The sequence below is a fragment of the Polyodon spathula genome, chromosome 8 (genome assembly GCF_017654505.1).
Source record: "Polyodon spathula isolate WHYD16114869_AA chromosome 8, ASM1765450v1, whole genome shotgun sequence".
Taxonomy (NCBI): domain Eukaryota; kingdom Metazoa; phylum Chordata; class Actinopteri; order Acipenseriformes; family Polyodontidae; genus Polyodon; species Polyodon spathula.
In genome coordinates this window covers 18,090,504-18,107,348 of record NC_054541.1, presented here as the reverse complement: position 1 = coordinate 18,107,348, position 16,845 = coordinate 18,090,504, and the positions used below count along the sequence as shown (strand labels likewise).

General features: G+C 37.9%; 1 protein-coding gene across 1 annotated transcript in view; it reads left to right on the top strand.

The window, feature by feature from the left end:
- LOC121319545 (FYVE, RhoGEF and PH domain-containing protein 4-like) overlaps nt 1-16,845 on the top strand; it is a 132,015-nt gene that overhangs the window by 10,231 nt on the left and 104,939 nt on the right. The window lies entirely within an intron of this gene.

Sequence of the window (16,845 nt, the reverse complement as noted above, 5' to 3'; positions counted from 1 at the left end):
AACAGGCTTGTAAGCAGCGGATAACCGGTTCAAATCCCAGCTCAGCTACTGACCCTGAGCAAGTCACTTGTGCTCTGTCTTTTGGGTGAGACATTCTTGGAAGTGACTCTGCAGCTGATGCATAGTTCACACACCCTAGTCTTGTATCTTGTAAAGCACTTTGTGATGGTGGTCCACCATGAAAAGCACTATATAAAAATTATTATTATTATTATTATTATTATTATTATTATTATTATTCCTTTAGATCTAGTACTTCCTATGTTTCCTAGTTAAATAAATAACTGCTAGTTGCTGATGTAGACCCTCGATAAAACTATTTTAAACCCAAGGAAGTTAAAAAGAACAGCACTTTAAATGAACTGGATATTGTACCCTTTCTGTTTTAGTAATATCAGTACATCAGAACAATACAGTAGTAGTAATTGAGCAAGTTCATGATGGCAATGTGCAGTCAGAAATCCCATTGAAAAGAGTTGTGGACTAGTCTGATGTTTTGCTTGCATCCACAAATCTGTTTTCTGTTAATTCTGGGGTAAGCGGTCAAGCATGTCGTTCTGCAGAACTGTGCTGTTTCTCTCTCTCTCTCTCTCTCTCTCTCTCTCTCTCTCTCTCTCTCTCTCTCTCTTTGGTAGGTTTATGTTTTATAGTTTGTGACAACAGGGCTTTGTTGAGATATGTGCAACATACTCCTCTCCCTTCTCCAAAGACAATACTGTTGTAGTTCAGCATGACTTGGTTCAAATTTAGAACACTCAGCGAGACGAAATTGCCCAAATCACCCCTGGAAGGTGCTGATGCCACCACTGCACATCAAATTGGACCTTATGAAACAATTTGTTAGAGCTCTAGATAAGGAGTCAGCAGCCTTCAAGTACCTTCAAGACTTCTTCCCTAAGCTGTCTGAGGCAAAGGTCAAAGCCGGTGTCTTTGTCGGACCACAGATAAAGAAGATCCTGGAGTGCAATGAATTCCACAAGAAGCTCACTAGTAAGGAGAAAGCGGCTTGGAACAGCTTTGTCGCAATGGTTCGGGGCTTTCTGGGCAATCACAAGGCAGAAAACTATGTGGAGCTGGTTGAGACTCTGGTGAAGAACTATGGCACAATGGGCTGTAGGATGTCCCTCAAAGTCCATATCCTTGATGCTCATCTTGATAAATTCAAGGAGAACATGGGAGCGTACTCGGAGGAGCAAGGCGAGCGCTTCCACCAGGATATACTAGACTTTGAACGTTGCTACCAAGGACAGTATAACGAGAACATGATGGGAAACTACATTTGGGGGCTGATTCGTGAAAGTGATTTACAGTATAATCGTAAATCTCGAGAAACTACTCACTTCTAAATCTTTTGTAGTCATTTTTGTATTACTTTAGTATAAATACATGTTAATTTGGATTCATATGTTGTTTTTTTCTGACTTTATGTGAACGAAAAGACACAAATTCCCGCCCGTTTTCTCACTGGAAATAGGTAAATTTCAAAATATCACTGTCCTGGTCACAAAAGCAAAGTTTGTGGGGAATAATAGACATTTTTTGTACTTTTGAGGCATAAGCAATTAGGAAATAACACTTACTACCCAGGAACAAAAATTGTGTTACATAGTGTTGTTTATTATTATTATTATTATTATTATTATTATTATTATTATTATTATTATTATTATTATTATTTATTTATTTATTTATTTATATTTTTTTTAAATGAGCTTCACAAATATTTTTTTCTTTTCACACAACATTGTTTGTAACCATGCATTTTATTTTGAGGTGCTTTAATGTGCAAATTTGCTTATTATCTTTTGGAAAATATTGTTCTTATTTTAAACTGTATAGTAAAGAGAAAAATACCTATGGTGTGAAATGAAACCTTGTACCCAACCAAAATAAGTAATGAACAGTAGAGAAGCAATCAGTAACATGCATTTTTAAAATGTATTTAATTTTATTTCAGACATCAGTCAAAACATTGTTACATGAAATTATGCTTTGATTTATTTGTGTCATATACTAATTTATAAGTTTGGTTTGATACGAATATATGTTTTAGGGAAGTTAAAAAAAGGAATCTGTTGTAGTTAGTTTCTTATTACTTTGACTTGCACTATTGAAGTGCTTTCTGATTTCCATGTTAATCATTAACTGTAAATGTAACTAAGTAACAAAGTTACTTTTTTTCAAATAAAATGTAATCTGTTACCACATTGCAATGATGTCTGAAAAATGTAATCAGATTATAATAATGCATGACCTGTCATGCATTATTATCAAACAGCCAATGTGCACTAAAAGCTTGTTTACTATTAATGAACTTTAAAATTTTGACTAGTGTCCTGAAGTTCTGGTTTGTCTTCAATATTCTGAAGACATCAGTATCAGTCTTCGTTGTTACCTGAGTCTTCTGTCAATTCTAATAGTGTGACCTTTTTTTTTTTTTTACTGCTAATTATCTTAGACAAGATTGACAAAAATAGCATAGTTTCTCATTAGAAAGAAAATGCAATTTCCCTGCCTTTCTATACTTTATTCAATAGACTTTATTCAAGTTAAACCTTATGAAGATAATCTGACAGAAACCAGACTATATCATTAAGTATTATTATTTGTAAGTCCATACACATTCATCTTTGGTATGGCTAGTTGCCTAGAACAGAGACGAAGGCAAATCGCCAACAGAAAGAAAAACTGCACTGCAGTGAAAGCACATGTTTAAGGCATGCCTGAAGTATCAATGGTTGTTTCTCACTACTGCAATGAAAGATATTGTTTTATGTTCATTATATATATATATATATATATATATATATATATATATATATATATATATATATATATATATATGTATGTATATATGTGTGTGTGTGTGTGTGTGTGTATGTATATATATATATATATATATATATATATATATATATATATGTGTATGTATATATATATATATATGCTATATATATATATATATGATATATATATATTAATGTGTGTATAATATACGCACACCAACGGCGCATATATATATATATATATATATATATATATATATATACGCCATTTTACAAATAAAGAAGTTTTGAGAATTTCCTGGGCATCTCTGGGGACCCTCAGAGGTCCCCAGACCCCAGTTTGAGAACCACTGGACTAAATCTCTCATTTTAGGATCTTGGTAAAAAGAATAATCCTGTTTAAATAAAAACTAGTGAAGACGTCAGCTGAAATTGTTCAGATTAAACTGTAGCTGGATTTGTGGGGCAATCACTTATTTGTCAGTGTAATCCTGGAATAACCATGGATAGCTCTTTGATGCAAACCTAATATTAATGTTGACTGAACTAAAATCACACTGCAGGTAGACCTCCGCCCACATTCCTCTGGTCTTCTCTGTAATATATGATCCTTTTATATTCACAAAGGCCATGGAGATGAACAACTTCTAGGATAATTAAATAGTGTTGTCTATTTAATTGCTGTCACAATTTGGCTTTTAAACTAAATATGAGAGTGCTGACCATGTGTAATTCAAGCTGAAAGCAACAGCAGGATTTCAAGTATTCTTGTTTTCAAATGGACTCTATCTGTTAAGACTGGACAGTTTATATATTGTTTCTGTTGTAGTGATACAGCAGCATACAGCAAACAGAACACATCAGTTTGTACATTTGCAGCTTTTTGATGTTTAATAAAAAGGTGTTGTGAGGTATAGTGGTCAGCACAAAAAGCCAATAAATATATTTAAGGTCCTTTACTGGCAGTTAATGACCTACAGAGGAAGTTGGACCCAGTGCACTATTAATAACCATATCGCTTCAGTATTACCAAAACGAATCTTTATTTTTTGATATTTCCTATTAAAATAGAACATTTGCTGCTTAAATGGTAGTTCATAGTAAAGTTTTATACTGATTGCCAGAAATCATTACTTGGCCACATTCTGGACAATTTCCTGATAAAATCAACTCAACAGGGATGTATTTGTAGGTATAACTTTATTGACGATGACTCACATGAATGGTAGACTCCCTTGTTTACTCTTTCAGTGAGCAGTTGTCTGTCGATAGTACCATGTCACAGTTGGAGTTGCTGCAATACAGTCATTGTTTGTTTTATGGATTTCATATTTAACTGTTTCACTCCTGGTTTCTGGACTCTTTCACTGGCAGCTCCTACTCCTTTGTTTCACCTTGAGGGAGCAGGCTACCTTTAGAATGTTACAGAAAAAGTGAAGTAAGCTTCTGGAAAGCTAAGGGCATCCAAGAATCTCAAGTTGTCTGTGTATGTGTGTGTGCTTGTGCGTGCAAGTGCTTTTAAAAAGTTGACATGCTTATTCTTGTCCTGCTTGAGGGATGAATATAAGACGTGTATTGCCTAACCGTTTCACCCGTGCCAGGTTTTACTACGAGCTTGATTAGCCACAGTGTGTGTCTTATTAAACTCCTAGTAAAACCAGGAATGGGTCAAACTGCTGTGCAGTGGGAGTCTTATTTGTTTATTCTATTCTATGCTTTTAGTTTTATAGCGAACTTTCTGGATAGCACTCTGAAATCTTAGGTAACATACGTCCTGAAATATATTTTTAATTTGCTGAAAAAAAAAAAAAAAAACGCCTTTGAGAAGTATTTATCAGCAAGTATTAAATACATCCATTCATTAATCTGTTGATTTCAAAACAAGAACAGCTGGCTGTCCCTCACCTTTACAATTGAGTATCTAGCAATCAATGGCAATTAACTTTCTCATAGTGTTTTAAAAGCCGATTGGAAGCTAAATTTCCTCTCGCCCAGCAATGAAAATGTTCTTGATACTCAATTGTAAATGACCATCCTAGTACATGTGGAGTAAATTCAAACCTTGTAAAAGACCAGTATATTTGTATTCCGAATATCTGAAAGCTTGACATCAACCTCGCTTAGCTTTTGAAGGCTACAGTATGTCTGCTTGCCAAGTATTTAAGAGATGCTGTTGTGCTGTACATGCCCGTCCCAGGAGCTGCGTGAACCAGACAGTTCTGATCTATTTGTAGCAGTATTCACTCGTACTTGTGTCTTTTTTTTTAACAAAGGAACTGTGTACCCCACACTTTCTGATATAAATAATATCTAATGTCCTATTTGATCTTCCTTAACTTTGCTTATCAGAACAAAGAACAACACCTACAAGTGACAGATCCTATAAGGTAACCCACTGACCAGGCGATCTAGAATTTACTGTAAGGATGTATATCTGTGTTGCTTATTACCTGAAGTGTTTTTAATGTCTAAGTCTTCTTCAATCTAAAATAGTTAGTCTATTTATTATAATTTTTTGCCTAGTAGTGCGTTTTTTGTACTACTTGAGACTGGCTTAATTTTTCATAGTGGGTGTTAGAATCAGAATTTCCACTCCAGTATTTGAATGCTCTAGGTTGAACAAGTGGCATTAAGTTCCACGCTGTACATGAAAACTAAATAGAAACCAGTTCCACAGCACGCTTCAACATTGCTGTTTTAAATTCTCATTTACCAGATGTGTTACTGTCAATACACAATGGAAAGGTCTGACCAATGTATAGTCTAGTCTTACCTAGAAATCAGTGGATTGAAGTCAGTAGACTGATGCTTTGTGTTGTTGTTTCAGAGCTTCCATAGCAGTCATGTTATCACTTTAGGAAGCACATTTCCTGCCGTTGCTCCAGAAAAGATAATTATACACGATGACTGCTTCCTTTTGAATATTTGAAATGACTGAGATATATATCAGCCGGTCTGAACAAATGATTTGTTGTTGTAGAAGAAAGCAGAAAATAAATAGGTCCCTAGACAGTTGTCTCCGTTCTCTACACCCCTATGCTGGAAATGTTTAGGTCAAGGAACTTTCCTCACATGTTAAACAGTCAGGCACTTGTTCTTGAAATGCTCATCTTATCAGTCAAACTTGAGCAATACTACAGATGCATGATCAGTGTTGTGCTCTCTGTCCCTCCTTAAACTCTTTCAGCACTGCACACCTGTAAAGACGTCTGGTACAGATACTGTAGCTCTGCTCAGAACTGCAGGCTGCTCTAGTTGTGAAGTAAAGACAATATAGCAGACCAGGTAATGAATACACTTCTTAATATTTGTCTGGTATTCTTTTATATTATGTGTGTGCTTGGTATTTAAAATGCAATAGGAAAGCTTTTGTTAACATTTTAACATAATGTGTTTGTTCAAAGGAAACACACCCTACGACATGCCTGTTCCTGGAAAACCTTAGCTTTCCACCTTGGGTCATGGGTATTGATTTAAAGAACACACAGTCAGTTCCTCAGGTTCTTTATATGTACTGTGTGCCCCTGGTTATATAATATACAATACTGAAATGTTTGCATGCTGTACCGACAGTATATTGCTGACTTCAATCTTTTTCTATGAAAAGGTTGTATACTCCTTCATTGAATGTATAGAGCTGTAATTTGTACATGTCTATACAGGAGATGTATCTAACTAGGGAATGTTGAAGCCGTGGCTTTTAATGCCTTTTTTCCTGCATTTTAATTATTTAAGGTATTGCAGCATCATGTACAGTGGACCATTAGGGATAGTGGACAAAAAGCATGTAGCACAAATAAATAATTAAAAAAGCAATTTAAAATCCAAAAATAGACTGGTGAGCAAGCGACTTATGAGAAAAAATGTAAATGTAAAATATTGTAAAGACTCCTCCTAGCGGCTGACGAGTTAATAGTACTGTAACATCAGCAAAAGACAGTAACTTACCCCTCCACTACCCAGCTTGTTCTTTAGTTGAACGGTAAGGTCTTTGTCTTTTGAACCGGATAGTCCAGCCCTTGCTTTCCCATTCAATTCAATTGGCTGAGATGCTGACTCATTACAATATATTTAAAGGTATTTTTGTAGAATGGAGGCATACCACGGGGCCTTGTTTTAATTATTGCAATTGCAAGTGTCAACTGAGTTTATAATGAAAGCTTCCTATTTCTGACATCTGATGAGGGATTTGCTTTCACATCAAGCACACAAATAGAGCAGTCAGCTTTGGCTTGGTGTTTAATTTCCCAGAGCGACATATTTTTATTTCTGTTTACTCCAGCAACTCTGTTGTGCACAACCCTCAGTAGAAAAGCCCCACAATCATTTTACACGGAAATACAACGTACACAGAACTGGGAGCCAATTGAGGCCCACCAGATCTTTGAATCTGGCCCCTGACCTCACGTTAGAGCTGTAACATTACACCAACGTCACAATACGATACTTGTCCAGGTGTTGATACCACATGTATCACCACACGTGATGGGCTTACATTAATGATGCATAATAGATTGAATGATCATTTAATGGTGGAGAATTTTGTTACAAGACAAAAAATACATGGGATATATAATAAATAATAATAATAAAACATACTTGCCAGTCTTCATTGTGCTTTTGGTCTTGTATCCCAGTACAAACAATGCATACCTCTATTACTATGTGATTAAACCTGTGTTTTAAGGACTTAGAGTAAGTAGGTTCACTTTTTTACAATTGTATTTGTTTAACTTTTTTACATTCCCCTTTTGATATTTTAAGGTGTTTGTAATAAATCTGAGTGGTTCTAGGTTCTGTTGCTCCAGTATATATATATACACACACAGCTCTGGAAAAAATTAAGAGACCACTGCAAAATTATCAGTTTCTCTGGTTTTACTATTTATAGGTATGTGTTTGGGTAAAAAGAACATTTTTGTTTTATTCTATAAACTACTGACAACATTTCTCCCAAATTCCAAATAAAAATATTGTCATTTAGAGCATTTATTTGCAGAAAATGACAACTGGTCAAAATAACAAAAAAGATGCAGTGTTGTCAGACCTCGAATAATGCAAAGAAAATAAGTTCATATTCATTTTTAAACAACACAATACTAATGTTTTAACTTAGGAAGAGTTCAGAAATCAATATTTGGTGGAATAACCCTGATTTTCAAGCACAGCTTTCATGCGTCTTGGCATGCTCTCCACCAGTCTTTCACATTGATGTTGGGTGACTTTATGCCACCCCTGGCGTAAAAATTCAAGCAGCTCGGCTTTGTTTGAAGGCTTGTGACCATCTATCTTCTTCTTGATCACATTCCAGAGGTTTTCAATGGGATTCAGGTCTGGAGATTGGGCTGGCCATGACAGGGTCTTGATCTGGTGGTCCTGCTGGAAATCCTCAGAGTTGGGAAACATTGTCAGAGCAGAAGGAAGCAAGTTTTCTTCCAGGACAACCTTGTACTTGGCTTGATTCATGCCAAAGCTGCCCGATTCCAGCCTTGCTGAAGCACCCCCAGATCATCACCAATCCTCCACCACATTTCACAGTGGGTGCGAGACACTATGGCTTGTAGGCCTCTCCAGGTCTCCGTCTAACCATTAGACGACCATGTGTTGGGCAAAGCTGAAAATTTGACTCATCCAGGGGTTGCTTCAGCAAGGCTGGAATCGGGCAGATTTGTCTTTGTGAAGGGCGCATGAATCAAGCCAAGTACAAGGTTGTCCAGTACTGTTTTGGTATTGTGCATACTGTTTTGACTTGTGATTGCAATGTGATCAGTGTTGTTGCTGGGTTACTTGTTGCCTGATGTAGTGGAGTGTTGTGTTGTGCTTGCTGTTGCCGGGATGCACGATGCTATAAGTAAGTGAGGTGTGTGTGTACGACAGAGACACCATCTTAAGTACTATAGTACGCAGCACAATAAACAAGCTCCGTGGTTAATCTACAACAGCACCTTTTCGTCTCAGTATTGTACGATACAACAGCGTAATTGAGGTTGTGTCTTTGTAAATGCATATTTATTTTATGTTTTATTTCTTCCTCAAATTGAGGGTGGTAAATTTGGGCTGCATCTTAAATTTAAAGGAATATGGTGTGTGTGTCTCTCTCTCTCTGTGTGTGTGTATATATATATATATATATATATATATATATATATATATATATATATATATATATATATATATATATATATAATTGTTCAAAGAGGAACTCTTAAAACTCTTAAACGTTTTTTTTTTTTTTTTTTGAGTTCCTCTTTGAACAAATACTGGTACTTTCACACACTATGTTCAGCAATGTTTACCCAGGTCTCGAGGGTATGTTTTTCCCTTCAGAAAGATATATAAATACAACTTTGCTATTTGTGTCCCTTTTATGTAATAATCCCACGCTCTGTTTTCCTGGTCACAACTTAAACAGCTTGTTTTCTGCCGTTGAATGTAAAGATTAAAAAAAGTATTCTGTTAGTTAAACATGGCACTCCTTTTGAAGTGGTAACTGGAGCAATTCTGAATCCCTTCCGTTGTTCTGCACCTTTGTTTATTGTTTAAATCAGATAAGCGCAGTAATTGCCAGTATACAGGGCATGAAATACAGAGCCAAATGCTTCTGGAACATCTACTGTGCAGACCCTTAAATCGCAATTGCAACCCCAAACTTTTAACTTAATCCTAACCTTGAAGTCACTATCAGACTACTAATCAGTCCCCAGCGGGAAGATTGAAATATTATTCCTGGTAGAAGTGACGAATTTAGTACTTGTTCCATACTGTATAGCTGAGTGGAAAAAGCAGCGCTGTAAACAGACTGTTATAAGTAGGACCCTGCGTTTTTTTTAATGTTTTTTTTTAACCTGTAATTTAGTCCTACAACCCCAAGATGTCGATATAGCCTCCATAGTAAGGAGCAATTATTAAACAATATTCTCATTGCGTTTCCTTAACCATCCCATTACTACAAAGTATGTAGTAGCAGATTAATAAACATAAAGCTGTAGATGCCTATTGACATCTTTTAACTGTGTTTATTTATTGTGTTATTTTGAATATAATGTAAAAAAAAAATCCTATGCTATTCTGTACTGTGGTAGCTATACTGGAGAGGCTGCCAGCTCTGGTGAAGGAGCTCAACAGACACAGCACTGGTCACGGACTGAAGACGAGGGTTCGAGTCTCAGTCACTGTATACTATGACTGCCACACAAATAGAGTACTTGTGTTCCTGCTGTGCCGTGGTAATAGTGGCACTCTTACATTGCTCTTTTAAAATCTTTGTTCAAGCATTTACAAACATACACCATAGGTATCGCTATGAACAGGTGATATTGTGACCTGCATATAGAGATATCTATAGTATAGTGACCTGCTTATAGCGATACCTGTCGCACCATGACATTAGTGGGTGTTACACCCATATTCAGAAAGAGTTTTTAAAATAATGATCCCTTACACGTATTGATATAAAAACAAAATGTAAAAAAATAATGTTTTTTATTATCTGAAAAGGGTTTGAATTCCTGTCGTAGGCATTTTCCAAAGTAGGTCGCTGCAACATAATCCTTTGAGTCCTAGCAGCTACCCTGCACATCTGTGTTACAAACCCACCCCTAAATCTGGTCAACTTCCCAACAAGATCAAAACGAAACCCACGTGGCCAGAATGAGGCAGTTGGTTTTTAAGTATTCTATAGCTGTTTCTTTGTAAGACATGCACTGCTACAACCTCCTCACCATCGGTACATTAAGAAGGACAGTGAAGTGACAAGGCATGAAGGTGGTACAGGACACTAGCGATTGGGTCATTCCCTCACAAGAGACATGCAACAATGACCGTGATGGCCTGTTTCAGCCCCAGCGGCCCAGCAGTCTGCAGGATACATGCCCTGAAACATTCGACCCAGAGAAGAGTTTAGTAGCTCCAACAAAAAGTAACAGAGAGCGGATTTCATAAATAGAATTTGATTTTACTGCATATAATTTACCTTTTCCTAATCCTATATTTAATGTCTCGCCTGTTTTAATATCCTTGTATGGATGTTCATGTGATTCTCTAGGCAGTAATTTTTGTTTAGATTGTTTTTTTTTGCCAGGCTTATTAACTACTCCAGCAAAAAAAATATGTCCTTGTGCTGGGGCAGTGCAGGGGCACTGAAGCCACGCTGATGTGCTGTTCTGTGTGTGCCAGGATGTGTAAGCCCTGCACTTCAGATCTAGGAGATAGAAAGGGTGGTCTACTTTCTGTTAACTAACAAGGTGAAAGTGTGGTTAACAGTCACATAATCATCTGCAGAGCAGCTGTCTAGTAGAGCAGGTATGGAAATATGGAGTCCTGTTTACTTACAGTAAAACCAGGAATGGATCAAACTGCTGTGCAATGGGAGTCTTTGTTTTCCATCTCTGTAGAGTTAGAAGGAGATGTTCTGGAAATTTGTATTTAGAGTGGACACAGTGTTTGAAACACACCCCAAACAAGTTAAATACTTGTCCTGTTTATTTTAACAGCACACAGCAGGAATGTTTTGACTTTGGCGACTCTTTTGTATCAAGCGTTTTTCATTTTGTTCAACCCGTTTTGTTTGAACACATATGTTGTCCTACTGGTTCATTTCCTTTCCTGTTCCCCCCTGCCTCCTAAAGTGTGCCTTTAATGGCTGCTGTCAATCATCACAGTGTCATAAAGGGTGCATTTATTCTGTTGTTTTTAGAAAGAGAAACACCATTTGTATATTTTGCAAAGCTAAAGTGGATTTCCAGTACCCTATTCACACTGACTGTAAAACCGCCCTGTGCTGAATATGGGATTGGGAAGTGAATGGGAATCGCTTGGGTGATGCATTGTTTATTTAAGGGACAAAAGCAACCATATCATGTTTTCTACTAGGAACAAAATGTGTCAAGTATGTAGTTGAAACTTATTCTAATAAACATTATTATGAGAAGTCAACCCTTCGCAGTTAAGGATTTGTCAACATTCTGTAATCTCTCAATACTTTTCCTTACCGGACAAGTCTAAAGTAAAAATATAAAAGTAAACACTTTTTATGTTTATTTTGTACAAGATCCATTTGGTTAATACGTTGTTGACAGGGTTTACATTGTAAGATACATCATTTTGCACAGTTTGAGCAGCCAGAGTTTGATCGGCTGCCCGATTTTGAAACTGCACAAGAATTACACATCTTTTATGAAGAGACACCCTATACCCAACATAATATTGCAAGAGTACACTCCTGTTATGAAAAGAGAACCTATACCCAACATTACGCAAGATTACAGTACTTTTATGAGGAGAGACCCTATACCCAACATAATATCTCAAAACATAGGATGATAAGTCACCTGCTCCGAATTGCACAAGTCATTGTACTTGTTAATGTTATTTAGAGTCTGACCAGTTTTTTCCTGTTACCTGTAGTTCCTGAGAAATGAGGTCCTATTTGCTGCTTCATTAATAACGTTTTTAAGTGATGTACAGAGGTAATTCCGGGCTTATTTGAATGCTCGCTTTGGCTGCCTCAGCAGTGTGATTACTGCTCACTGAGTGACAGGACCGTGACTGGTACTGTACAATGAAAGCTGTAGCTCTTGTCACTTACTACTTCTGGCAACCCCATCGGAGCGTTCTGTTCAAAGAGCTCTTTCATCAGTATTTTGCCGAGGATGCTCTGGATACAAGTCCATGTTCTTCTCTGAGAATAAAATGTTTAGTTAGAGGAAGAAGTATACTGTAGTTAATTCAAGCCAGGGAGGACTGCCCTTTTACTTATCCTCCCAGGTTGGCCACATTGTCTTGGTCTTTTGTTTTGCTGTGTGGAAAGAGAAAGAAAAGCGTGAAAACAGATTTGCCTTGTTGTTTTCCTTCTTTTTTGTGTACCCCTGTGTCCTGACTGTTCAAGTATATCTCCTTACTGTGCAAGTTTTACAAATTGGACAATAAAAATAATACAATTTTGGTAAACATCGCTGAATGGGCCTTGCACCATTGGGGTTCATACTATTGTAATACATATGTAGACAATGACGTCTGCTTGAAAGTTGTTGGTGTGTTTTTTGTTTGTCTTTCTTGTAAATGGTCCTCAATCCCACTCTAAAGATGGCGCCCTCTAGTGGTGTAGGAATGTTGTTCATTTGAAATTGAATCACTGCCCACAAGGCTTTAACCCTTTTCAAGTTTGATATGCACAAAATTGTTCTCGACTGTGGGCAATTACATATATATAAATGTATGTTCCTATGTGTTCAGTGGCTACCTCTAATTAATTATTTGTAATTAACTGTGTTTCTCTTGCAATCTTTGCTGTGTCTGGCAGCTTTCATCTTGATTTTCCACAGCTCGCTAGACTCTCTGTGTGCTTCCACAGCTCACCAGACTCACGCCACATTGCAATTATTGTAAACAGTACAAATGAAGTGAAAAGGTATCAGCCAACCAGCCAGTCCTTGGTTCATTTTCTTTTCCTCAGAGCTTTCATTGCTTCCTCCAGATGTCAAAGTGTCAGACTCTCCGTGTGCTTCCGCAGCTCACCAGACTCTCCGTGTGCTTCCGCAGCTCACCAGACTCTCCGTGTGCTTCCGCAGCTCACCAGACTCTCCGTGTGCTTCCGCAGCTCACCAGACTCTCCGTGTGCTTCCGCAGCTCACCAGACTCTCCGTGTGCTTCCGCAGCTCACCAGACTCTCCGTGTGCTTCCGCAGCTCACCAGACTCTCCGTGTGCTTCCGCAGCTCACCAGACTCTCCCTGTGCTTCCGCAGCTCACCAGACTCTCCGTGTGCTTCCGCAGCTCACCAGACTCTCCGTGTGCTTCCGCAGCTCACCAGACTCTCCGTGTGCTTCCGCAGCTCACCAGACTCTCTGTGCTTCCGCAGCTCACCAGACTCTCCGTGTGCTTCCGCAGCTCACCAGACTCTCCGTGTGCTTCCGCAGCTCACCAGACTCTCCGTGTGCTTCCGCAGCTCACCAGACTCTCCGTGTGCTTCCGCAGCTCACCAGACTCTCCTTGTGCTTCCGCAGCTCACCAGACTCTCCCGCAGCTCACCAGACTCTCCTTGTGCTTCCACAGCTCACCAGACTCTCCCGCAGCTCACCAGACTCTGTGTGCTTCCGCAGCTCACCAGACTCTGTGTGCTTCCGCAGCTCACCAGACTCTGTGTGCTTCCGCAGCTCACCAGACTCTCCGTGTGCTTCCGCAGCTCACCAGACTCTCCGTGTGCTTCCGCAGCTCACCAGACTCTCCGTGTGCTTCCGCAGCTCACCAGACTTTCCGTGTGCTTCCGCAGCTCACCAGACTCTCCTTGTGCTTCCGCAGCTCACCAGACTCTCCCATCGTGGTGGAGCTGCTGCTTGGTTTAAACATGCATGACCAAATTAGTAAGTGCCAGCACCATCTGGGTATTGCCATCAAAATAAACGTAAACCTGATCCAAAGTGACAGATCACTATAAAGACACTTTGCTTAATCTAGCCTACATTACATTTGACAGGCAACTGGAACTCAAGAGCAGCACCTCCACACAGACTTGTCAAAGAAAATTGAATGCAGTCATCAAAACTAAGAATTCCATGTAGAGCTACTTACCCTTTAATACGACTAAATAGAATCTGTGCAGCATCCAATATATCAGTGTTGGATTAATGCAACAAAAACATGTTACCATTTAAACCTGTAGTGCCCACTGAACTGGAAATACCCACCCCTGCTACTTGCCGTGTGTCCTGCAGTAGGGCTAAACCAGCAATTAAGTAGTCCAGCTGTTTCACTCCTTTGCCAGCAGGTGGAGCTATAGGGCAGAATGTTTTTGGTGAAGAAGCACAGGTCAACAGAATGTGTCCCTGCAGCAAAAGTCTAAATTGTTATAGTTGTAAGTATTGCCGATGCATGTGCCACCATAGTGTAACAGTGATAGTTCTACTGAAGAGTGAATAATTTTTGTCTGGGCTGTTTTGAAGGTCATTTGTTTAGCAGTGCTTACAACTTGATCTACTGTGTGATCACAGAAAAAAAAGATACATATAGCTGTGTGGGGATGTTGGCCTTTCTGTGTGTGTGTTATATCTGCCAAAGTAAATGTTTTCATGTGTGTATCCAGAATTGACAAAAATGACTGGAGGTAATTCCAGTTTGCATTTTACGTGTCCTACATTTTTATTATTTTTTAGATTTTTTTAAAGCGTACTTCCTACAATATTTTACATTGAACACTTTTCAAGTGAGCAAATACAAAACACTCTAAAGGGCACTTTGTTTTCCCTCTCATTAACTTGGTACACAAGAGCCCTAATTATTTGAATGATTCTAAACATTGGCTGTGTAGATCAGTTGACTAGACCCCACTGATTGCAAGTGATTACTAGCATCCTCATGTTATTGGGCAAAACCATTTTTTATATATTAATTTAGGGTGAAACAATTGCTAGTGTATCAGTGAAGCGAGATACTTACAGAAGCCACTTGTAGTGTAGCAAATGTGTCTTGAATAATGAGTACAAAGGTTAGAATACTATGGACAAAAGCCATTTGTACCATTTTAGACTTCTTGAACTCATTTCAAGACTGAATATAATGTTTCTATAAAAACACTATTTTCTTACTAAGCATATAGTTTTTTGCATGAGCACAGGCCAGCAAGGCTGTCCCATACAGCCACTGATCCAGCAGGTATGGATTTATAGTATGATATGAATCGCATTTAAGTGTGGCCTTATATCACTACTAATCGTCCTATTGTCTTGCATTTCATACAGTGATTCCTATTGGATTGTGACGTGCATATTGTAATTTATGTATAGTATTACCTTCAACTGCACCTTCCCAGTCCTTGTGATCCTGAAATGCAGCCATAGATGTATGGAATAGTTTATTCCAGAAACTCCTCCTCTTCTCTTCCAAACAGTCTTCTTATATACAGTGTTGATATGTTCTTAACCGAGACCTTAGTTAAATAAGTTGCATTGGCTTACTGTGTGATGGAATAATGTGTTCAACAAGTCTCAGAAATGTTGTAGGTGTTATTCTCATTCTTCTATGTGTTGGCAATTTTAAAGTGAAGTAAGTATTTTTTATAAAACTGTCTACTGTATCCTTTTCCCAGAAAATGTAGACATGCATCTCACTTTGCTGTAGCACTTAATTATAAGTTCCAAGATTAAAAATATATATTGATGAGTATGTAATGAGCATACATTATTGTTGGTTTGCTTTTGAAGCATGATATTGTTTGATATAGCTGGTTTAACAAACTGTTGAAAAAGAAGTCTAGAATATTCAATTACAAAAACAATTTTGGTACAGCCTTGAAAAAACTGGTGTTGATTTGAAGCTCTGTCTTTTTAATTTTTTTTTTAAAGCACACCTAATTAGTTTTAAAAGAACTATAGTTGCTGCATCCTGTTTACAGTTTGCATGCTTAAGAAGACTGGAAGGAGAGAAGCCAATTCTAATTTTAACATGCAAATGCATTTACAGCAAAGTAGTTCTGGGGAGAGGCAGCTGCATTGTCCGAAGCTTTCCATTGTAGGATATGCTTCCGTGAATTTAAAGCTTCTGATTTCAGGAATGTTTTCCAGTTAGACATTTCCCTTCATTAGCCAGCTGTCGGCCATGGCATTATTTAACTAACCTCTCTGGTTTCAGACCCATTTCTACATATATCTAGAAAATCCAGTATCTGATTAATGCTACTTAATGAGGAAGGAGTCTGAGTGGGGTAATCAGGACAACAAGTGCATGTATTCATCTGTTCCATGATTTTATACCTACTGTATGGAGGTGACTTATTGTAATTATTGTATTGCACTTCTTTCTGATAATTATGCACCAAGCAATGTTTTGTAATGTAATGTACTTAGGCTAGCATGTAATACGTGTAATTAACTTATTGTACATAAAGTTAAAAAAAAAAAAAGAACAATAAACATTTTTATTAAGATTTCAAAAGCCCTAACAAAACTTTATATAAATGACCTTCACACGTTTATTTTTCTTCATTTACCTGCAACGCAGGCATTTGACCTCCAGAGGAGCTGATGGCTCACAGACATCTGCTGTCAAGCTCCTGGGTTTAAAAAAAAA